Source organism: Triturus cristatus, chromosome 1_1 (genome assembly GCF_964204655.1).
Source record: "Triturus cristatus chromosome 1_1, aTriCri1.1, whole genome shotgun sequence".
In the NCBI taxonomy this organism is placed as follows: Eukaryota; Metazoa; Chordata; class Amphibia; order Caudata; family Salamandridae; genus Triturus; species Triturus cristatus.
Window position 1 is genome coordinate 1,115,211,916 of NC_140579.1, and position 24,653 is coordinate 1,115,236,568.

A 24,653-nucleotide genomic window follows, 5' to 3' on the forward strand; every position below is an offset into this window, starting at 1 on the left:
TTCTGCATCTTTCTTTATTGCAATCTCTCATTCTTTGCTTATTAGAATGTTAACATGGTAGTGATGTAATAGAATGCTGGTTCAGCTGGAGTTTCAGTTGAGACTTGGGGCTGAGCTAAGATGATCCTGCTCCTGGTGGGGCTCATTATCTACCTAACTTCTGTACTATAACTTATACCTGAATGTACCTTGTACCACCATACTTCTAATAAATTACTTCTTCAATCAACTACTTGGACCTTCATCATTCAACCTTCACTACAAAATTTATGGCGACGATTTGGGCGAACTTCAGCCTACTACTGAGATGGACTTTCTAAATTCAAGCTTCTACAAGGTAATGAACTTCTGAAACGGAGCTTCAAAAATCAAGCTTCAACAAGGTAACAAACTTTTAAGTTTTCATTCAACTGACTTTCAAGCATACTGGCAAGCCCCACAAGTGACCAATCCACCAGTCGCCCTTTTCTTCTAAACAGTGCCAGTCCCTGCTACAACTTTCTTCATAACAATTCCTAACTACCTAATTTAAAGGCATCCTGACTGAATTTAGTTCTGCCTTCATCATTTTGTAAAGTGAGAGAGGATTCCCCTGCTTTACTGCTTGTTCTGCCACGTTAAGATTCTCCGTGAACTAAAAATCTACACGATCTGGCATTCGTTTTCTAAACCTCTGGCAGAGTTTAAAGCACTTTATTGACTGAATTGGACAACATGTGTGAATAATGGATAACCTTACTTCAACCTGTTCAATTACCACAACAAAGCGGTCTTCAATTAAAGGTCGTTATGAGGTGGCTGTGTCAGTTTCGTTTCAGTTCCTGTGTTAAGGAGTGACTCTTCAAGCTCGTATTCACCTGAAAATGTAAGGTCCTGCCGCTTATGACTGTTATGCCATTCATGTTTTCACTGAGGCGATTTTCTGACTCCACATACTTACATTGACACCAGGTTGTGCTTTATTCGGCATTAATTCTTATTTACTTACTGACGTTACTTCCATCTATATAATTGTCAGTTCAACTGTTATCCTTCTATTTAAAAAAATGTTGCACAAGCCTCCATACAGCACGCTCTCCTTACCTGCTTCCTCAAGAAGGTATTCAGCGTCATTCAATTTCAGTGACGTTCCTCCTTCCGCATCATCACCGTTGGTTTACTTGGTGCATCTTCGTGCCTTGAACCACCCGGCTGTGCGTAAGAGTGCGTGCCTCCATTTTAAGAGTGGCACTCTTCATCAGCTCTTACACTTTATTCTGTGTGATTTTCCTGCCAACCATGTTCTTCCTTCAGGAGAAACAGCACCATCACGCTTCAAGAGTAATGCTACACAGCAGGCGGGCAACTAGAGCCAAATTTCGGGGGAGCGGGGCTGAAGAAGATTTCGGGGGGGGGGGGGCTAAGTCTTCTAGCCATAGGCAGAGTGGCTGTAAAAAGGGGTGAGAACACAACAAAAGCCTCATTAACGAGTCAATGGCCTTTTAAAGACCTGTGAAGTACTCTGGTGTGGCTGCAATTAGACGGACGCCAGCCCGCGAGGCTGTCTCAGCCGGGCTGACACATGACGGGGGAGGGCCTGAAAGCCCGGTGAGCCCAATGGGTGTTGCGCGCCTGCTACACAGGGACATTTTCATAATTAGGAAGTCTCCGGCGAGGAAACCTTCAATTTCAGCATGACACCGGGGATGGACGTTTCATTCTTCTTTCACCATACAGTGAAGTTTTATTGATGATTTCTTTCCTCCTTATTTCGGTATTTTCTTCTGACAAATGGATTTTCTTCAAGGGCAGATTTAATTCAAGGGTACCATCTAGTGCTTTTCCAGCGCCAACACTCCTGAACTTTCAAAATGCTTAAAATATTGGGATCACCTTAATTTATCATCATGCTTAACTGCATAGTAAACTGCGTTGGATGCTTTTATTTCCATTTCCTCTGTTGTGCCATTCCCATGAGTTTACTAGATGCCATTCCCATGAGTTTACTAGACTTCCATTCAATCTTGATGAGAGCTTCTTTTGCATCAAAATGGCATTAAGTGCGTGAGTACCTTATTTCTTTATTTAACGCTGAGGACAACGGTGACCACCTTATTTATTTTATGTTATTGTTTTATGTGACATGTAATTTCTTTATACATTTCTACGTTCATGACAATGGTGACAACCTCAATTATTTTATTTTATTATTTTATGGGTCATGTACATTATTATACTTGGCATTTATGTTCTTGCATGTTTTCTCCTACAGTACTTTAGTGTTCACTCACCGGATTCTGATTCTGAATAATTTATTTATTTAATGTTGTGAATATGGTTGTACATATGTTGTTAATTATATTTGACACAACTCGTTGAAAATCTTATGTTTTAAATGCTTACTTTTGATTCTTATTTAACTTTTAATAAGCTGTTCATGAAAATGTTGTGTTTTAATGCATACTTTTGATTTTTAAATTACTTTCAGTAAGCTGTTCCATACATGTTATGATGATTCATTGCATTTTCTGCGCAGGTTTCACTGTTAACTTAAGTTTGTGAAATTTCTATACATCGATGTTTGACACCTGCATTTTCATTAATGATTATTTATTTAAACTCGAGTTTTTTATTCACAGTGGTTCAGTGTACGGAACCCTGTATAAAGTTATTGCCAGATTTTAATTCTGATATGCGCATAAATTTACTATTTATTACTGCCAAATTTTAATTCATGTATTTATAATTGCTTGGTTGTACTCCCTTTGGGTGTAGTTTTTTCTCACCTTTCTTCTCACATTTGTGCTGGAGTGTTCTTTTGAACTCTCCTGTTTTGAGTACTTCTCTTGCTTTTCTTTTCTTAGTGTTTGTTTGTTGGTTACTTCTCCACTCCAGTCCGGCCAACTGGTGTGTCTCGATGTATCCGTGAACATTTCACTAACCTTCCACTTTTTCTTATCCTCTCGTCTGGATTTTCTCATTTTCTGTATTCTTTGTTTTCGTTTTGCTCGTTCTTTTGTCATTAAAGGAGAAGATGTGTGCTTTTTATATTAAAGCTTCATGTATTCTATCTTGTTCTACCTTTGTTCCTTTCTTTCTATTAAGCTGTTCTCCTTATCTTTGTTAGTATTGCTTATTGTCCTTTACTCTTTCCCTTCTTACTACGTTCTCTATGCCTTTGCTTTTTTTGTTCATTTTGTAAAGAGAGAAGATGTGTAGTGACTTCTGCATCTTTCTTTATTGCAATCTCTCATTCTTTGCTTATTAGAATGCCAACATGGTTGTGATGTAATAGAATGCTGGCTCAGCTGGAGTTTCAGTTGAGACTTGGGGCTGAGCCAAGATGATCCTTCTCCTGGTGGGGCTCATAATCTACCTAACTTCTGTACTATTACTTATACCTGAATGTACCTTGTACCACCTAACTTTTAATAAATTACTTCTTCAATCAACTAATCGGACCTTCATCATTCAACCTTCACTACAGCTGTCCTCCCGGGGAACGAGGTCAACTGGCGGCTACCATCAGCGCCTCCCGCAAACAAACAAGCACTCGGCAAACAGGACACAAAGGCGAGACCAACTGTCCTGGGAACGACCAGGGACTCTGAGTCACTCAGTACAGAGACATTCCACACCGCGACGAGGTGTGTGTGTGGCACCGTGCGGTGACGTCACGACGGACTGCAGAAGACAGTGCACAGCGCACCTCACGACAATGGCCAATCACTGTTCACAAACTAAGCCACAGTGATTGGCCATAGTTGCGCGGCACCCAATGGCATTTATTTGCAGGCTGTCCTGGCTGCGCGGTGTCTCAGCCAATCCAGAGATGCTGCATTAGCAGCGCCTGGATTGGCTAGAGCACGGATAGGGCTCGCCCATACGAGAGACCGCGGACTGCTGCATGAAGCAACCCTCGGCCTCTCGGATCCCCCACCCTCCCTCTCCTACTCACTAGTGGCTGGCTGGCTGACAGTGCGCATGTTGGAGCTCGTCATAAAAATGACCAAGCCAAACTCGAGCATGCTCAAATTTGCGAGCCCGAGTGTGTCTTGTGTCACTCAAACCTTAGTGCTCGCCCCCGGCCCCACCACCTTCATAGGCCGATTGGCTCGGGCGTGTTCTGGCTGCTAAAGTCAAGCAAGCTTGAAGCTGACTTACAGCGTCAGCATGTACAGTCAGTGGGTGAACACAATTGCAATTCATCACCGCACGTCTCTAACACTTAGTGGGGCAACGCCCCAGCGCCCTAATGGACGCACTGCGCCTGCTAGTATTCACTCCTGGGTGGTTGTCCACTTCCAGCAGCCTTATCAAACATTCACCTATTGGTCGTTCACTTCCAGTTGTTTCTGTCCTAAACCACTCCATTCCGGGTCAAACCAGGGTGTATAAAAAGGGCAACTGGATGGGACTTTCGGAGATAAATAGCCCTCCCTATTTTGGGCCAATAGGGCCCTTCTCCCCTTACACACTTTTGCTGGTAGTCGAGCTTACCAATTGTCTCCATGTCATTTTGGTTTACTTTTTGTTCCTCCAACTGTAAACTAGAACTGGTGTTGAAAGGATTCACAATTGAAGTGAAGCAGGCCTACATCTCCCAGAATGCATCAGCTTGTTAAATGACACACCGCATTAGAAGATGGTGTCCTTGATGACATGGGATCATCTGATAGCTTCTTAGCTCTGGTGCACTGGAAGTGGTCCAGAGCAGAATTCTGTGGTGCAGAGCAAGATTCCGTGGCGCAGAATGGAATTAGTATGGAACTGTGTGGCATGTAGTGGAATTCTGTGGCATGGAGTGGAATTCTGTGGACTGGAATTCTGTGGGATGGAGTGGTGGAAATGTGTTGCAGGGAACTGAGTGGAGTAGAATTGTATGGGGGAATTCTGTGGAGTGGAAATGAGTGGAGTGGCAATATGTGACAGAGTGGAGGGGAGTGGCATTGTTTGGTGTGGAGTGGCATTGTGTGGGGTGGATTGGAATGGCATTGTGTAGGATGGAAAGTTGCCAGAGTTGCCCTACAGTGCTTCAAAGCCTCATGAAAAAATAATCTAATATGTTACCAATTATTTCGACCGATCTATGATCTATGGAAACATCTGATGCTCATGATCCTATGCAGGAGCTTGCTAGTATGTATAGGGCTTCTGCAAGAACTGGTTTGTTTTCAAATAAATACGTTTTAGACTGGAAGGGGCTAGTGAGCAAGGGAGCAACATATATCATAATGTTTGAGGATGGAAGAGATGGAGCCTGGTGGCGGCTGTGAAAGAAATACTACCCGAATCACAGCTGTGAAAAAAATCGTACCCGAGTCACAGCACAAGCAGCAGACAGACACTAATTGATTCATAACTAAACAAAATGGTCGCACACTGCTCCACCCACTAGCGTGTTACCCCGAAGAACTGTGGTCCCTGTAGTCAGCGTCGGCGGGTACGCCTATGCTCAGTGGTGCGTGCAAGTCAGAGTAGCGTTAGCCATCCCTGGACACGTGTTTCGCGGTAGTTGCCGCTCGTCAGCAGGGAGTAGGAAGAGTGTGGGGTTGCATGTGTAGGCTGCTAAAATCATATCAGGTCTGGTACCTCTCGTAGCAACGCAGGTGCGTAACCTACAGCCCGTCGGCTGTCGGGGCTCAGGGAGCCACTAAATAACTAAACAAAATGGTCGCACACTGCTCCACCCACTAGCGTGTTACCCCGAAGAACTGTGGTCCCTGTAGTCAGCGTCGGCGGGTACGCCTATGCTCAGTGGTGCGTGCAAGTCAGAGTAGCGTTAGCCATCCCTGGACACGTGTTTCGCGGTAGTTGCCGCTCGTCAGCAGGGAGTAGGAAGAGTGTGGGGTTGCATGTGTAGGCTGCTAAAATCATATCAGGTCTGGTACCTCTCGTAGCAACGCAGGTGCGTAACCTACAGCCCGTCGGCTGTCGGGGCTCAGGGATTTTAGCAGCCTACACAGCAACCCTGCACTCTTTCCTACTCCCTGCTGACGAGAGGCAACAACCTCGAAACACGTGTCCAGGGATGGCTAACGCTATTCACACTTGCACTCACGACACGAGCATAGGTGTATCCGCCGACGCTGACTACAGGGACCACAGTTCTTTGGGGTAACACGCAGGTAGGTCAGCAGTGTGCGACCAATTGGATTTAGTTATTTAGTGGCTCTTTGAGCCGGGGAGTCGACGGGCTCAGGTTACGCACCTGCGTTGCTACGAGAGGTACATACCCGATAATGATTTTAGCAGCCTACACAGCAACCCTGCACTCTTTCCTACTCCCTGCTGACGAGAGGCAACAACCTCGAAACACGTATCCAGGGATGGCTAACGCTATTCACACTTGCACTCACGACACGAGCATAGGTGTATCCGCCGACGCTGACTACAGGGACCACAGTTCTTTGGGGTAACACGCAGGTAGGTCAGCAGTGTGCGACCAATTGGATTTATTTATTTATTTACTAATTGATTCATGTTAATCTATGCTTGATCCATGCGCTACACAAATAAAAGGAAGTGATGCCTGGCACATGCGGGCCAATTAGGAGGCATCAGGAACAGTGACAATGATGCCAATGAATGGTGAGGAATAGGAGAGCTCCAAGCCCCTATTATTAAATAATACCACTCCCGGCGGACAGTGCATGCGCTGTCGGCAGGCAAGACCAATAAATGAGCTTTCTTTAAGAATAACCCAGAAATTATGGCATACACAGAAAGTGGATCAAATTGATTATTATCTTGAGCCTGGAAATCATAGTCCAAAGCCCAGTGTTGCCACTTAAGAAAAAAGAAAAAAAACTGTCTTTGAGCCAATTAAGTAATGTGGGTGGCGGCATTAGCACTCAACTGATAATAATAGGCTGCAGTAAATATTATACTGTTAAAACTCAGGCTCTCAAATGCACGAAAGGCGACAGCAGAAATTCTTGCAAATATTCTAAACTACTGGCAATCACTCTGGGTATCATTCTAATCCATTGTTTTTCATCCACTGTGCCTTCTTAGACAGAGACCTGCCATATGCAAATCAGTACTGATCGTGCTGCTACTAGGAACAATCCATTAAGATACACTGGCCTACTGACAAACATTTGGTAATGAAACTGACTTTTATTCCTAAGCAACAGTGGGAGCAAAATGTCGCTGGTCCCTCAATTAGGGTCACTTTGGAGCTATGAGCACTGTCTAGTTACCTCCATAAAAAGGAGGTCATCTGCCAGCCCATGGACTAGAGACGCATACGGCTTTACCAGGGTCTGGTGATGCCCACTCACCTTACTCCTTGCAGCTAACCGAATGCCATACCAATAGCAGAAGCAGTGCTGACAGGTGGTAGGTGAGATCCCGGTAGAGTAGGGATAAGGGAGTGCAGCTATTGTTGCTGGAATAGGAGAGAGGATGGAGAAAGAGCAAGAGTAGGAGAGAAGGACTGGAACAAATGGGTAAAACATCTCAGAGAAAGTGAAAAGGATGGAGGGGTACAGGAAGAGTGAGTGGGATCACAATAAAAGGTTCGACCAGAAATGGGATAGGGGGACTAGTATAAGATAAGAGGGACAGAGCATGTGAGAAGAGTAAGGTTATAGAAAGGAGAACATACATGAGGGAGGGAGGGAGGTAGAGAGAGAGGGGGAGAGAGAGAAAGAGCGAGAGCGAGAGGGAGAGCGAGAGCGAGAGCGAGAGCGAGAGAGCGAGAGAGCGAGAGAGAGAGAGAGAGAGAGAGAGAGAGAAAGTGCAAGAGCGAGAGAGCGAGAGCGAGAGCGAGAGAGCGAGAGAGGGGAAGAGAGAGAATTGGATTACTGTTCCTAGGGTATGTCAAGACAATCCATATTTTCACATTCAGTTACTTGTCCATGGCACTTCTCTCTCCTAAAGAAGAACGGGCTGTAAGAAACTGGCTCTATATATACTGCACCAAAGTGAGGTACAGTGTGTATAGAGTCCAGGAGTCTCCAGAGGTTTGGCAGAGGTTAAAGTTAGATAGAACCTTACTCTCCAAAGTGGTAGCTTGGTCGAACAGTAAGGCAGTATCAGAGGACAGTGTAAAGCATTTGTTGTACACACTCAGTCAGCAAATGGTCTCACACACTCAAGAACTGAACTCTAGGCCAATTGTTTTGTATTAAAAAAATTATACTGTTTTATTTCTAGAACCAAGCAAGCCTGGTACAGGTAAGCATGCTCGGCGTGTGCAAAGTGTGCTGGATTCGCTGGTCCTGGCTGGCACCAGAAGCTGCAGTTCAAACACGTCCGGTGTTCACGGGAGGAACAGCTTGGAAAGTGAATGCAGGTAGGTCCTCCGGGGCTTTTGAGGTTGTTGGCTGCTGGACACTCCGGGGTTTTACAGGAGCAGGTTCAAGGGGAGACAGGCCTGTAGGGCTGGGGCCAAGTCAGTGGGCGTCGTCCTCTTGTTAGCTCTGCACGGCTTCTCGTCCTTCTTTTCTTGTGGTTGCGGGATATGAGTAAGGAAGTTTCAGGGTGCCCCTGAATACTGAATTTAGGGGCATTACAGGTAGGTAAAGGGCAGGGACCAATGGGTCCCTTCCCTGGGGTGGGTACACCCCCTATCCTGCGACTCCAGTGGGAGGGGGGGGCAGGAGCCTGTCCCTGGTTGGCTGGGTCCTCCCATCCTCAAGATGGCAGGGACTCGAGGTTGTGCTTCACCTCGCCTCCCCCACCTTAGGGGTGGAGTTGGCAGAGGTGGGAACACCTCTCTTCCTCACTTTGTTTTTCCCGCCGGGTCTCCTGCCCAAAGTGGGGACCAGTTGCTGAGTACAGCAAGTGGTCTGAAGAGGCTCACAACGGCAGCATGCCTTTGAAGCTTCTCCTTCGTGAACCCTGCCCATTCTGCGGAAGAAGGCATGGCACCTCGTCCCAGGATGTGCATTGTTTCAGGCCCCCGAGAGCAGCAAGCTCTCGACCCATGGGTCCAGAAACATGTCTGGTGGTGGCAGCCTGCGCAGCCACTCAGTCAGGTCACTGGGAATTGGTTGAGTTTCAGGGGCATCTCTAAGATGCCGTCTGCCGTGCATTTTACATTAAATCCCACACTGGCATCAGTGTGGGTTTAATGTGCTGAAAAGTTTGATACCAAACTTCCCAGTCTTCATTAAGGTGCTGTGGAGTTCGGAATGACAACCTCCCAGCACCATATACTCTTAATGGCAGCACTGCACTTACAGGGCCCAGGAATGGACCTGGGCACTGTAGGGGTACAGGGCTCATGCACCTGTACCCTCATCACTGGCATAGGGCACCCAGCTAGTGGGGTGACTAATGTATGCCAGGGCAGTGGTTTGTGGGCATGGCACACAGGGATGTGGGCCATGTTGTCTCTTTGTTTTGTTCTGCACCCAGACACTCAGCCTGCAAAGGCAGTGTGTGTGTGCCAGGGTACAGGGCCTCTAAGGGTGGCACAATCGGTGCTGTAGGCCTTAGGAGCCTTCTCTGGTCACAGTGCCCTGGGTACATGGGGTACCATTTACCAGGGACCTACCTGTGGCCAGAGCTGTCAATTGGGTTTTGTTTTGAGGAAAGAACACAGGCCCTGGGGTCCTGATCGGCAGGGCCCCAGAGCACATCAAGTCAAAGAGCATTAGTAGTCTGCAACAAAAAAAAGGGCAGGTTTACTGCAACAGAAACCCACTTTCACACGGGCTAGACAGAAATGCTTAGGATCAGTTTCAGGTAAGGGGTTACTATATAAACAAGAGACATAGTAGTATCCACCAGGTCCCACAATTGTTAGAATTAAGGGAAACAGATGAACAGGGAATTCACAGACTGCAGTATCTTGCAGGAACTAGATGTAGAATCAGGATTCCAAAGCAAAACCTGAATATCAAGAACTTGTTTTTAAACAGAGGTTGCTTACACAGGTTCGATGTTATTTTGCCTGTGCACAAGTGATGCTGCCATTACCCTTTTTAAGCGTACTTCTGCTACCAACCGTGAAAGGATTAAGGACTGAGTCGACTACACTGAGATTCACAACTGCAAGTTACAGAATGATCTCCACAGCAAGAGCTTAACTTGCTGAGCTATTTTACCCTATTAAACGCAAACTCACAGCTCAAAGAAGTCAGCTTAAATGAACACATAACTGTAAGTACCACACTACACGTGGGTTCAAGGCACGTTTCGCAACAAAATGCAGTGCTGCTAAGAAAACAACAACAGTATTTTATAACTTAGGTACAACGTAAACATCATTCCTCACAATTTGTGAAATGTCAACAAGAAGCAATATCCTGTTTAGTAAAAATATTTAACAGTTCCGAGTAACCCTCAACAAATGTGCTGACCCATTCCCACCCTTGGAGCACCCGTCTGCCCCACCTGGTCTCCTGGCAGGGACAACAGCCACGTCACAACCTTTACAGCTCCCTTCAGTCACACTCGCACAAGAGGAGCTGACCTTGGGATCTCAGTGTGACCACCCCAGGGTGGAAGCATCAAGGAACTCCAAACATCCGGTAATTACAGAGACACCTCATAATTATGAGAAGTGTTTTTGGGTGGTGCCCAAATGAAAAGGTTTAGCCCAGTACATTCACGTTAGTGCCGGGTGACCGCTCCCGTTACCTCACATTAGTACCTGGTGCTGCTCCTCTCACTCATCTCATGTCAATATGCAGTGCCTACTCACCACCTCACTGTGAACACGGTATGAGGCTGGCGAACTTCTAATAGCTAAAGTCACATGCATGGCTCTGGCTCAGCTTGTTGTCTTATTCAGTGGTCGAAGTGGGGGAAATAAAGTAGGGGAACTGTGGGCGGAGAATCAGAGGGCGGGAAAAACCCAAGGATTGGATCCCTGGGCCAAGCCAGAGGCATGTCCAGAATGTGCAAACATCCCCATTTTTAGTATTTGTTTGGCATTTCACTGCCCAGTTTAATGAACCAATGGATACACATGATTATTTAAGGTTATAATGAGTTATTGACATTAAAATACATTCACAAAATGGAATATGCTTCTAACCGCCGAATGTCCCAAATAAGGTAAAATGTGGAAGCACAAGCCATTTGTCTCCGAGCCATGGAGTTTCTGCCTTCAGCACTTCTCCCTTTTTCCACAACAGCAGTTCAAACATGTATGGCAAAATATCCTAGTTTGCAAATGTTCTCTATATAATTATGGCTCTGCCATATTTTCCTCATAATGCAAGTTCTGCTTGCATGATCTGGCCATTTAAATTGTTTGTAGCTCAAACGTATCAAAACCTAATAAAAAAAAGTAACTTGTGTTGCCGTGAAGTTGAGGGCACCTTGCAAAGGTTGACTGATCACCTTTCTCACTGCTGCATGTGTATGTTACATTGGTACAAATAAGGCAAAATCTTTCCAGGGACTGTTAGCATGTGTACAAATGTCAAAATAATAAAATATAAGAAAATATACTGCATTACGCTGCAGCCTTTTTTTAAATGCATAATTTAGTCAACACTGCGGCATAATTTTGTCCTCCTTTACTGCATAATTGATTCCAGTGGCCCCACAGCAGGCAGCACATGTTAAAAGTGCTTGTGAATGAAGCAGAGAGACTGTGAAGTTTGCAAACTTAGTTTGCTGTGCATGCAAATCCTGCATTGCCAATCCCTGGTGAGTTGCAGCTACTACTGCTGAAACAAGGCCAATGGAGGTACCTATGGGTGAGGCAGACTGGCCTCTAGGGCAGGGCCGGCCTTAGCACTGGTGGTGCCCTGTGCATTAATGTTCGTTAGTGCCCCCCAATGACCTCCTCTGCCATGGATTCCCTCACTACCACCCTTTAACAGTGCCCCTCAAGTCTCCATAACCACATTCTCTCTCAGATGCATTTAATTTGAGTTACAGCACCACTCATACCATTGTAGGGTGTCAGAGCACTTTGCATCACACACATTACACAGAGACAATCAATATGTGTGCAAATCACTGTATAGAAAATGTTACATAATTCTAAGGACTACAAGGTGTAGGAGTCACATGGCAACCATACTAGTATGCTGTATAGTTTAATAGTGATTGGTCTGGAGAAACACAAACTCAGAATTTAAAACGTAATACCATGGTTGGGGGTTCTCTTAAAAAATCAGAACTGATTTCTGTCCAAAAGAACACTTTTTGCAACATTAGGATAATCAAAAACTGGGGAAAAAGCACATAACGCTCTAATTTATACCTTGCAGTTTGTATGCAGCTCTGAGCTGACAGTTAATAGCTTACTGTTCTATGTTAGGATTTTAATGTACAAACTGCAAATGACTAAAGGCTCTCTGACAAACGCAGTAGCCCACTGACCTATTTACATTATGTGCACTTTGTGATCTGCATGGTACATGTTCTTTGCAGCAGGCACATTAACCCTCTGAGATACCTTTCCATGAATCAAAACTTCCACTAAACAAAATTCTAGGAAGAACATTAATCACCAGAGTCATCGTGCCATTTTTATTGTTGCTGAAAATTGCTGGAGGCCAAGAAGGAGGCAGCAAGTGCTTTAAAAACCTTAATATACAGCAAACATAATACCTCCACTCAAAGTCAGCACCCGGTGCGGTCACACCGGTTGCACCGCCCTAGAGCTGGCCCTTCTCAAGGGTCCTGTGACCTCAGTGACAGAGTCACTGTTGCTCTAGAGTGTGCTGCTGCATAGGCCTGCCCGCAAGACTGGAGGTGAACTTCAGTATGGATTGCGGTGGACAAGTCTTGAAGGTTAACCTACACTTGTCATGCTAGGGTCCACCTGCTGGTGCTAAGACACTAGGGCTTCTAATGTTTTGCAAAGCCTTCTAAGGTCTAGCATGGGATTGTGCTCTCTCAGGAGAGTGGTCTGGTGGACTGGTTATTAAGGTTGAACCTGGGTCTCCAGTTACAAATTCAGCAGCTCTGGCCATAGTGCCACATCCTCGTCCCCAGTGAACACCATACTGCCCCACTGAGGAAAACTCACACTGCCTTGAACTACAACCCAATTGTTGCCAGCTATAAAGACCTGGATGCGGCTCAATTTAAATTACGTACTAGACAAGAGTAATATGCGGCCTACAAAAAAACAGTAACAACATCCTGGAAAAAGCAAACACTCATAGGGAATGAAAAATTTAGCAAACTATGTGAAATGTAAGCAGGAACAACATGGTTACCTTAACGCTTTTACACTCACTATTCAGAAATCAGTGAGTGCTTTTGCCTGAAAAGTTAAGGAATGACTACAGGGCCCTGAATTGAGCCATTTCAATGTCCATTGCTTATCTCCTTACAAAACGTAAGCAGTATGGGAAAAAGACGACATCCCTGAACGCAGAGCCGCAGTACACATTTTGTTTTCCAATCCACACATTGTAGTACCTCCAGGTTTAGTGCACTAGTTGCAAGCCAGGGAAAACAAAGACAAGAAAACAAAAATAGCGCTTCACTGGCAAACTCTGTAAAAGTGGCGCTAATGTGTTTGGGTGTGAATTAAATCAATCTGGCCAGTTTGCTCCCACTCTTACTTTATTTAGTTATTTTTCATATTTTTAACCTTTTTTTCCTGATGCTGCACTTTGGAATTAAAATGTCGGAAAAATACGACATTTCCAGCAAAAGTGTTTTTCTTTTTTGGATCCATTTCACAGGGGGGCAAATAAAAGAAAGGAGAGGAAAGAGAGTGAGAACCCCGTCTTGAAGTCACGGTTTTCAGTAAGAGAAGAACTGCTAGACAGAAAGAGAGGGAAGAAGGAAAGAGTGTGGGGGGCAGCTGAAGCGGCAGAGCAGAAGTGGACACTGTCTTTTTCTTCTCTGGGCAAGAAGGAAAAGACAGAGTCCTGTTACTTCTCTGCCGTCCCGCCGGTTACGAATGCCAGGAACGCCGAGCTTTATTTATAGGCGGTGGCGAATTCTTGCGTCCTGGGACGCATTTTCAGAATAAAAAAGTAGGGGAACGGAATCATTAGAATTAAAGAAGTAGGGGCACGCCGTGCCCTGCCGATCCTGCCCACTTCGACCACTGGTCTTATTGGACCCACAACGAGCAGAGCTATATTACATATATCCTGTCCGTCACACATGCTCATGCACTAAGAGTGAAAGACAAAACATTAACGTTTGATGTAAAAATGGGAGAGAAAGACAGACAGAGAGAGAGAGCGAGAGAGACACCCATATAATGGCTGAATTGTGCAATGTGAACCAAGGAAACCTGGGATCAATCCTGGCTTCCATGCGTGACAATACTGTGTGATCAACAAATACTTTATTTCACTGGGCCTCCTTTTAAAGTTAAACCCAACAGACAACCCAGCTGTCTGACTGCGAAAGACATACTGTGGCTTACCAAAAACATACAGGGGCTTGAAGGCCACCCATTGCTTACCATTGGTTGGCTTTCCTGTCACTTTCATTTCCCTGCCTCTTACTCCTGTCCCAGTTTGTCAGTATAGTGTTTCTCCCTCCCATGGAGCATATCCTCTGTATCTTCAAGCTGTCTCCCTCGTGTATGTCTCTCCCCCTGCACTCTGTGTTGCTGTCTGTCACGAGGGTCAAGTCTGCCACTTCATGTTGCACTTACTATTTCTTCTCCCTACCCTATGCATGCCCACCCACTCCACATTAGTCTCTCACCCACTGCTTCTCCTCCCCTTCCCCGCCTTCCCTGCTGCTTCCAATCTCCCCACCCTCCAAGTTTCTCCTTCCCACCCGCACTTAAAAACAAACAAACATTATTTTCATTTTATTGGCTGATCCTACTGGGATCGACCAAAGAAAAAGAAATGCGGCTGCGTCATTTTGTAGGTGCTGCCAAGTTGTGCAGATGCATGTGTGGGGTGCAAATCTACAAAATGACACAGTTGGCTGGGTCTTGCTTTTTTTTCTTACTCTGCTATGCTGCACAGTATGGGTTAAAACAGTTAACAAAGCTAATGGCAAACCTAATGGCTTTGGCTATGCATGTCCTTCATTATCACACGAGAGGACCCTCAAAAACCTGTCCACTGTACAAAAACCTCTTGCATTTGATTTAAACGGTCCTAACTTTGCTTCATCCATAATAAGCATTCAGGACCAGATCGGGTACACGAGGCAAAGGATTTGCATCTCAATTCACCAATGGCAAAGTTGACAGGGCGGGGACAGGAATGTTTCTACGTTCATGTTTAAAAACTATTACTGTTAATAAATGTCCACATCATGCATTCATATAATCTAATGGACTACGGTGAAAAGCTCCCACATGTTTAACAATAACAGTTTAAATCTAAAAGAGACCAATGTTTGTAGCGTGATTTATACTCAGATTTTCATGGCTCGATTCGTGCACCAGGCCTGAGAACCAAGTAGGCTCTGGCTTCCTTGGTCCTTTTTTGGCTCGCCCACCTTTATACTTGGTAGCAGTTTCCTTCACCTCAGCCCTGCTGGGGTCAGTTCCTATGCTCTCACGTCCATGCCTATTTCCTGTTTTGGGTGATTCTGAGCCTGGTGGCTGTTGCAGTAGAGTCCCATGCATACCTTACTCCTCGCATCCATACCCGGTGCTGGTCATGCAATCTGTTATGATGGAATCTTACCTGTTGTGTTCTGTTTTAGAATGTAAGGCTGATGACACTCTGGGGGAGTCCGTTGCTACTGGCCACTTGAGGTGGTCTGACGTCAGGTTGTACTTTCCAGTAAATCTTTTCAATCCCATCCTCGTCGCCAAAAATGTGGTGACAAATCGTACAAAGAGCACAGGGCTCCAAGTAGGACTGAAGATAAGATTTACTGGAAAGCACAACCTGGCGTCAGACCACCTCAAGAGGCCAACAGCAACGGACTCCCCCAGAGTGTCATCAGCCTTACATTCTAAAACAGAACACAACAGGTAAGATTCCATCATAACACAGTCACTCAGTTCCCTCAATGAATTGGGTCTGCACTACAGTCGGTGAAGACCAGGAACTCCACACCTAGAGTCTGAAGTCAGAGAAGCGCTGCAACCCCACGGACGTATTACTCTGCTCTACCGTAGGGTCTCTCCGCTGCCTCTGGCTTGTCACTCCACCTTGCCAGCTTTTGTCGTCACTGTGTCCCAGGGATGTTACCCCCATGCAGCAACACTCACACGGTTGCACTGTTTTCATATTTCGAATAATTGAAAGGCTTAAAAACAGACTTTAGAGTACGTGGTGTCTGCGATTCTCAACTGCAGCCGCTACTCGACAACCAGAACGTGTCTAATGATTGTTTTCTGACGAGCAAACGGCTACTTGTCGTGCGTGGAGAAGGACAACAGCGGCGGTATCCAGTCCCTTGAGCGGCCATCTCGGAGCCAGGAATCGGCCTTTGACAGATCTCTGCCGGCGGTGGAGATATTTTTAGGCAGGCCTTGTCCTACCAGGTCCAGTGCCAGGGTAGAAAGAGGCTCTTGTAGCGCCCTCCGCCGGCAAGATGTAGCACCTTGGTTCTCTTTTCCATCCGCACGGACAGAATCGCGCAAGAACCACACTCCACGCTGTTACTTGAAGCGTAAAAGGCCATTTTATTAGGACATGGTTGCAATGATTTAGACTTTATTCAACAGTACATAACTGCAATAAATATACTTTCCCCATCCCATACCAGTACATAACTGCAATAAATATACTTTCCCCATCCCATACCGACTCATTCTCCTTTCATCCATTCTCAAAACCATCTCACCTGTTACTCTTCCCCCATTCACTCGGTGACCTCCTTCCTCTCCCCATTCTCACCTTCACTTGCCCTCCAAGCATCCTCTGTGTAATTTCCTTCATTGGTCATTGCTTCCCGTGCCCGCTATCAGTCACCTGTGTACCGTTCTCCCCCCCCCAGGGGTGGATCCGCCCGTATGTGACTACCCACCCCTCCAAAGTACCGTGACGCCTCTACTCTGCAACCTGCCCTAAACTGGCTCGCTTAGCCCAAATCTATCCCAAACCTTCGCTTAACGTCTGTAGGGTGGGTGGGCGGACAAACTTTTTTCTCCCTCCCGGTGGTGCTCAGGTGTCAGGAAGAGGCCGGATACTCCTCTCCTGACACATATACCCTCCCAACTCCCACCCCCTTCCTTCCTATAACCCCACCCCCACCATGTCCTTCCGGTCGTTGCGCGAATACCCCGGGGGAAGACTGGTCTGCGACCTTCACTTCCCCCGGGGCCCGCATTGGCCTCCACCGACGAAGCGACTTCAGGTCGGTGTCTTTGGAAATGGCCTATCAAAGGCGGGAAAAGGCAATTAAATATCAGGTTCATCTCTTCCACTGTCCATCCTGGTTCCCCTCTGGGCCAGCCCCCTCTAGCCCTGTCTTGTTATCGTAGACACAGCCACGGCTATCCCCCCCAGCAGCAGTCACGGGGTCGTCAGTTATAGGCCGAGCTCTGCTTCGCAGCGTGTGCCCTTGGTCCGGACACACGGCCCTTTCACTGCGGTCTTTGAAGAGAAAGGTCGGCTGATCCCCTTCTCACGTTATGAACACCACAACATGAGGTGAGCTGATGGATCACCATGGGAACCGGATGCAGGCATTGGGATCTAAGGGACCTTCCTCAGTGCAGCTTTCTGGCATCCTCTGTGCAAAACCAATTAAAAGACCCCAACGGAGTGTGGTGGGACCTATGCCAGCCACATAAACAAACAAGAGGTTCTTCCTAAGTAGAAAGATGGACATAGAATAAATATTGACAAAGCCAACAGGACTGCCTTTTGTTAGAGGAAGTGTTTGGTATGTTGCCTCCAGCTGACCTGGAAAGAAATCCCACAATGAAATATCTTGGACCACACCAGCACAGGGGCTTGGAGTAGGGCCCCTTTGCTGATTAGACAATCTTCGGAATTAAGGTGTACCTTGAAAGTAGAGGGTAATTAAAAGGAGTAAAAAGATGACGTTTCCACTATAAATGGTGAACGTAAGAGGCACATACGGCAAAATATAAAGGGCCAGTATTTGTTACATCTGTCTGTGTGCGTGTTTTCACTTTATGAACAAAGAAAGCACCAAATCCCACATATTAATACTGTATATTAAATAAATGAACATGCAAGGCTGAGTAGTGAATAGCACTGTCACAGGCGAGTGCATCAAAACAGCAAGCACTTCTTAAACACAACAAAGTACTGCTCTATTACTTACGGGTAATCTTCATTACTCCGGGTCCCGTTGTCCTCGTCCCATTCATTTACAAAGTGGAGATAACCATCTCCGGACAGAAAAAAAGACCAGAGGAATGCTGGGACCCTAACCCGCCCCTTCCACTGGGAGTACATAACCAGCACTTACCCAGCATTCCGCCGGAACCACCAAGCCTCCACAGGAAGGCTGGCCGTCCGGGAGGGAGGGCGGGGTGTATGAATGGGACGAGGACAACGGGACCCAGATTAATGAAGATTACTGGTAAGTAATAGAACATTACCCCCAGGTCCCTTATGTCCTCGTCCCATTCATTAACAAAGTGGAGAATACCGAAGCAGAAAAGTCGGCCTTCCAAACCTACAAGCACACCCAGGAAACCACACCAAAAGGAAGCAATTCAAGGGAAGTAAAAAGGGGGAACCAAAGGAAACAACAGGCAGAGCACCCAGACAGGAAAGCACCCCACCAAAGCAGGAACGCACCCACCAAGCAAACTGGAGACAACCAAGCCGAAGAAGAGGACAACCCACAGAGGGCAGCCAGCACACACCATGAGCCCCTCCGCCCGAGCGAACAAGGAAGGGGGAGAAAACGCCAAACAAAAACACCAACAGAGGCCGCCCACAACAAAAGGACAGCAAGGATGCCACAGAAGGAGAAGAACCCCAGCGGCTCAACAGGGCAGCAAGCCAGAACAGGCTAGCAGGGACAAAACCAAGGACCAGAAACCAGGACCAAGGAAAACAGAAGGCGACAGCTACAACAAGGAGACAGGCAACCAGAGAAAACGGAAATAGAGCACCCAAGCCAACCAAAGGCAAACTCCAACCCACCAAATGGAGGAAAGCACGCTACAAAAAGACGACCAGGCCAAAAAAGAAAACCGAAAAAGGAGGCACCCCAAAGAGACCTCAGAAGCAAAAGCCCCAGAAGGGAAACAGGCATCAAAGCAACCGACAACCGGGACCGCAGCAGATCAGAGAAGAGGAAGCCCCAACAGACCCGGCCAAGGGAACCAACCAGACAAAGGCCGACAAACCCAGCTCCATCAGGGAGGCACAGAGGACCTGGCGGCAGCACAGACAGACCAAGCTCCAGCTACACAGGAACAAGAAAAAGGAAAGAGGCCAGGGCCAGCAAACAGGGCGCAGGCACAACCCAAAAGGTCACCCAAGGGCAGGACCACCCAGACCAAACCAGGAAGGAGGAAAGCACTGGCCAGGCCCCGGGCCCCACCCCCCGAACCAGAACAAACCGTCCCCCAGAGAGCCCAGAGGACAAAACACCTGAAAACCCCTCAGAGGAGGACCAGGCCCCAGAAAAGAACGGCCAGCACCAACCACCAGAGCTGCCAGACGACAACCACAGGCAGCGAGCCCGGGAGGCAGAGTGTTACAAAGAAGAAGGGTACATAGGCTGAGTGATGTTGAACAGGATAGTAGATTTATTCATAAGATTACTTCCTTGTTGGTTGGTTACAGGAAACAAGTTAGATCCATATTAGGCCCAACCAGGAGCAGCCTCCTTGCTGCTCAGCCCATCCATTCCAACTGACTCACCAACTCAAACACTCCAAACATTCCGATGACATCACCATAGGCTGAGCAGCAAGACAGAGGACATCAATAGGTAGGATGCACTAATCAAGTAATAGATTATAACACAGAGCCACACAGAGAGCCCAGGAGCAGGCCAACAGCCAGCAAAGGCCAAAGCACACACAAGAAGCCGGGGAAACAGGAATACAACCCCAGGAATGGCGCCCCACAAGGTCCACAGAGCCAGCAGGGAGCAGGCCCCCGACCCCAACAGAAACCACCCTCCGAAAGAACAAAAGACCAACCCGGAGGACAAGACAACCAGACCCCAACCAAACAGAAAAGGACAGGGAAAGAGCCAGAGACCACAACCCCAGGAGGCCAAATACCCCACAGGGAACCAGGCCGCAACCGAACCAGGGCCAGACACGAAACCCCCGAGCAGCAGAGGCAAGGGAGGCCAACCCCAAAGGCCACAAAGACAAGGGCACACAGCAATGGCAGAAGAACAAGCCAACCAGAGACGCCCCCAGAGAGACCAGGAAGACAGCTGACCAACAACAGAGGGGCCAGCAAAGACCAGGGACCAACAACTCGGAACCGCTCAGGCCTGGAAGGGGCGGGACAGGACCAACAGCCACAACCCAGAAACCCTCAACCCCAAGGGGAGGGAAAAGGAACCCCCAAAAACCAGCCAAGCCAGAGAGGCAACAGAAGCCAGGACGAAAGCCCAAACAGACCGCACAGGCACACAAACACCATGGCCCAGCACGCACCAAGGGCGGGCAGGAGAAGGGGAAAAAAACCCAGGGCAGAGTACAAGAAAACAGACCCAACCAGCTGCAACAGATGCAAAAAGGAACCAGGAAGCCAGGGCCGAAGCCAAGCGACCCACCCAGGCATGAGGACCCCGCGGCCCAACCCACACCCGGGAGAAGCCCATGCAGTGCACAGACTGAAGCAAAGGGCAGGGAGGGCAACAGACACCGCCGGCACAGAACCACCAGGCCACGCAGCAGGTCAGACGAAAAAAGAGGGGCAACAGCCAAAGAAAAACATAGCCGCTGGCAGAGAAACAACAGACCGGGAACCGGAGGAAGCAGAGAAGCCAGAGGCACAAGCAGCACCAGGCCCCGGACAACCAGCAGCAAGGAGGGCAGACACCAAAAGTGGCAAGAAAAACACCACAGGACCGCACCCAGACAGGGGAAGGCAGGGGGCACGCCGACCGAAAGACTCACACTGGGAGCAGGACCCAGGGGAGCACGTAGGGAAGACGGTAGCGGGTGGACAGGCAAAGACAGGCCCAGACTGAACCACGAAGCCAAAACGGCAGAAACACCCCAGGGGAGCAAGCACCGGGACCCGACAGAAGAGGGACCAGCCAACCAACAGGCAGGGAGCACACAAGCCAGGACACCAGCACCAGGAAAGGGGACTGGGAACGCCAGGCAAAACACACCCCAGAGCCGGCACAATAGCCACAGCACAGCCAGCGAAACCAAGGAGGCACAGCCGCAGGGCCAAGCGGAACCAGCCACCAGCCGGCAGACCAGGAGCGACCGGAGACAACCCCGGACACGCCAACCCAGAAGCACAGAATACCAGGCCCCCACACAGGCAGGAACAAGGCCAAGTACAGCCCAGGGGCAAACAGGGCGGAATGACCCCCGGACAAAAGAAGGGCCAAGGAAGGAGGAGCGCCGGGGAAGACAACAAAAACCCGGAGCCAAAAACCAGCCAAAGAAAACCCAGCAGAACCAGGCAGGAAATGCGGGCACCCAACCAGGGGTGAACCAAGCCCACGAAGACAACAGCTGGCAAGAGCAGGCCCAGGGGTGCACGCAAGGGAGGAAGAGACCACCCCAGGAGCAAGAACAGGCTAGCAACGACAAGCGGAGCAGGCCCAGCACAGAAAGGAACCAGCGGCCACCAGACACGAGGAAGCAAAGCAGCAGCGGCAGCCTAAAAAAACACCGGCGTGACATGCCAGGAAACCCAGAGAGTGCACAGGCAAGGACCCAGGGCCGAGGAAGGCGACCGACAGGTGCAGAAAACTCACAGGAGCAGTAAAGCCCAGGCGGCCCCCCCACCCAGGCACCAACCAGGCCCAACCCCACCAAACGCCTGAGACCAGAAGCCCTCAGGGAGGAAAGACTGGAGGCGGAAAACAGACACTAGGGCAAGCAACCGTACCAGGCACATCCCTGATAGGGAGAACCGTGGAGAAGAGAGGAGACCAGACGCCAACAACCAGGACACAGCACCAGCCAAAAATAGCCTGGCCCATAGAGAAAGGACACGAACCCCAGACTCCCAGGGACTACCGGAAAGAGGAAGCAAAACAGGCGAACCTCCACACGGAACACACCCGGGAAACATGAACAACACCCCAGCCCAAGGCGCACCACCAGCCACCACACCAGGGCAGGAGGAGCAACCAGCCTGGGTGCCAGGCACACCGGGGGCAGCAAATACCACCAGACAACAGACAGGCGGTGAGGGGTCCAGGACACCATGGCCCCCAACGGACAACCAGAGGCCGAACCCCAGACGCCCCGCACACTAAATAGAGAAGAGCAGGAGCGCAACGCACACCAGCCACAAAAACGGCACCGAATCACAGGAAAGACGGTGCATAGGCCACAACAAGTACCAGAGACAAAAACATCCCAAGGGAAATGGAAAAGCGCGAACAGGATCCGAAGGGACCAGAGGCAGCACACCAGCCACGCCATAGGAGGACACACTCAACTGACAGAAGCAGGCACCAGAAAGGGGGATGCAGCAGGAGTAACCCCATACCTTGTAGCACTGCAGAAGGAACCAGATTACAGGTGAAGCCAGCCCCAACGACAAGGCTGCGGCCAGCACCCACTGAAGCAATCCAGGCCAAGCAAGCAGTCCCCTGAAACAATCGAGCGCCAGCAAAGTCACGTCCAAAAGAATAGTCAGGGCAGCCCCAGAGAAGCAAGGGGAGCGCAACCAAGCGTGGCAGAGAATGCAGTAGGTAAACACATGGACCCCACCAATGAACCCACCGGATCCAGGAACAGGGAGACACAGCGAACCGTGGTGAAAGTCAAGGAGCGGAAGAGACAAGCTGCCCAGAGACCGAAGTCACACACGGAGGAGGCCCCTAGACAAATACCGGCACCTGAGGTGCTATAGCCAGAAGGCCAGCCATCCACGCTGGCCCACTGACTCACACACTCCCCCATGCAGATGAGGCAATTCCCCCAGCAAAAGAAGGGGAAAAACAGACATTGCTATGCGGTACTCACCCGGGAGGAGACAGGAACAAGGCCCCCTCCCACTCCAGCCCAAGGCATCCCACCAGGAACGACGCCAGGTCCGGGCCGACACATCCAGGGAAGCACCTCCGGCGCGTCTTCCACCCGGTCAAGACCCAGGAAGATGCGCCCCTCGACCCGGAAGAGAGTCGAGGCCGGCGCACCAGCCGCAAAGGGCCAGCCGGCAAACAAGAGCCGGCAGTGAAGATCTCAGCCTCCAAGCAAGCCCAGCAGACCAGGAGGCAGGACAGCAGACACCCCAACCGAACAGCCAGGCAGCCGGACGGGGAGTTCCAAGGAGAAAAGCCACCCAAGCCCAACAGGAGCAGCACCAGCATCCACAGCACAATTCTGTCGACAGTCAGAAAAAAAGAACAGGCAGAATGCTGGGTAAGTGCTGGTTATATACTCCCAGTGGAAGGGGCGGGGTTAGGGTCCCAGCATTCCTCTGGTCTTTTTTTCTGTCTGGAGATGGTTATCTGCACTTTGTTAATGAATGGGACGAGGACATAAGGGAGGGGGGGGAGGGGGGGGGGGGTAATGCTGTGTTATAAAGTAAACACATGAAAGAGCACACATGTTGCTCCAATAACAGGCTACAAATCGTGTCATATTTGCAGTAGTGACAAAAAGACTACTTAATTCCCCATCTTCAAAACCTAATTGAACGCAAAATGGACAATTCATTGTTGGACAGCTCTGCCAAGAAGTGACAAATCATGACAAATCACAGATATTGACTGATGGTGTCTGCACCAAATCACACCCTTGTTCTCTGTACTTTTTGACGAATTGATGATGCTAGGGGTTCCAGATTTATACATGAGAAGAGGTACCAGCTGATTCCAATATTGTGTTTTAATTAAAGATACTGTAGCTGTTCTGAGAGACTCCACTACTGGTCCGCTACCAGACCAGCTACCATCTTGAGAGGGGCTAATCCCATTAAATACATAATCTCTGGGGGGGGCGTGGCCAGCAGCCAACGAAGATGGCCGCAGCCTAGGGAAGCTCCGTGCCTGAAACCCACCTGCCGAGCAATCCTGACATAAATCCGGTGAAAACTGAGAGGCAATACGGCGGAGGCGGCCTGGAAGGGTCGCGGCGACGATCGGGAGCAGTTGCAACCCCATGCGGACATCTGGGTGAGGCGCGACGTCAAGGAGAGACTGAGGCCTGTTGACAGCGGAGGGACCGGGGCCTCGATTTCGCGTGTGCTGCGGGAGGCGCTGGAACGTGTGGAACTCTCGCGCCTGCAGACGCTGACCCCTGCGCTTTGTGGGATCTGGCGGCGGTGTGGCGGTGGCGGCCCGGGGGCGCAGGGTAATACCCTGGGGCAGCTCCGCCCTATATCCGGATGGACAGAGATAAAGTGGCTGAGGACTCGCGGCAGCGGGCAGGCCGGGGCCTCGATTCGTAGGAGCCACTGAAGACTCTGAGGATCCATCGCACACCCATCCCGATCCCTGGGGCCCGCATGCTGCATCTGCCTGGACTCCATGCCCGCTGCATGGGCGGAACTGCGAACGGAGGCCTGACGACTTCCCCGGGGAAATCGGAGGAGAGGTGAGGAGGACCCCGCGGTGCCTGGGGGAACGTGCTGCATACAGGCCTATCATGGCAAGCTCTATTGCGGGAGAGACTCGCGGGGGACAAACGCTGGGAGAGGGAGACAGGCCGGCCGTTCCCCACATCTCGCTGCTGCATACAGAGGCCACTGCCTGGAGAAGCGACC

The 24,653-nt window shown here is 49.0% G+C and overlaps 1 long non-coding RNA gene across 1 annotated transcript in view; it reads right to left on the bottom strand.

Moving 5' to 3' along the window:
• The window catches only part of LOC146871697 (uncharacterized), a 116,528-nt gene extending 93,262 nt beyond the window's left edge, over positions 1-23,266 (bottom strand). Inside the window, exon 1 of the long non-coding RNA XR_014981041.1 lies at positions 22,910-23,266. This is a non-coding gene — a long non-coding RNA (uncharacterized LOC146871697). The remainder of the gene's footprint in view (positions 1-22,909) is intronic.
• Between the last annotated feature and the right edge of the window lie 1,387 nt (positions 23,267-24,653).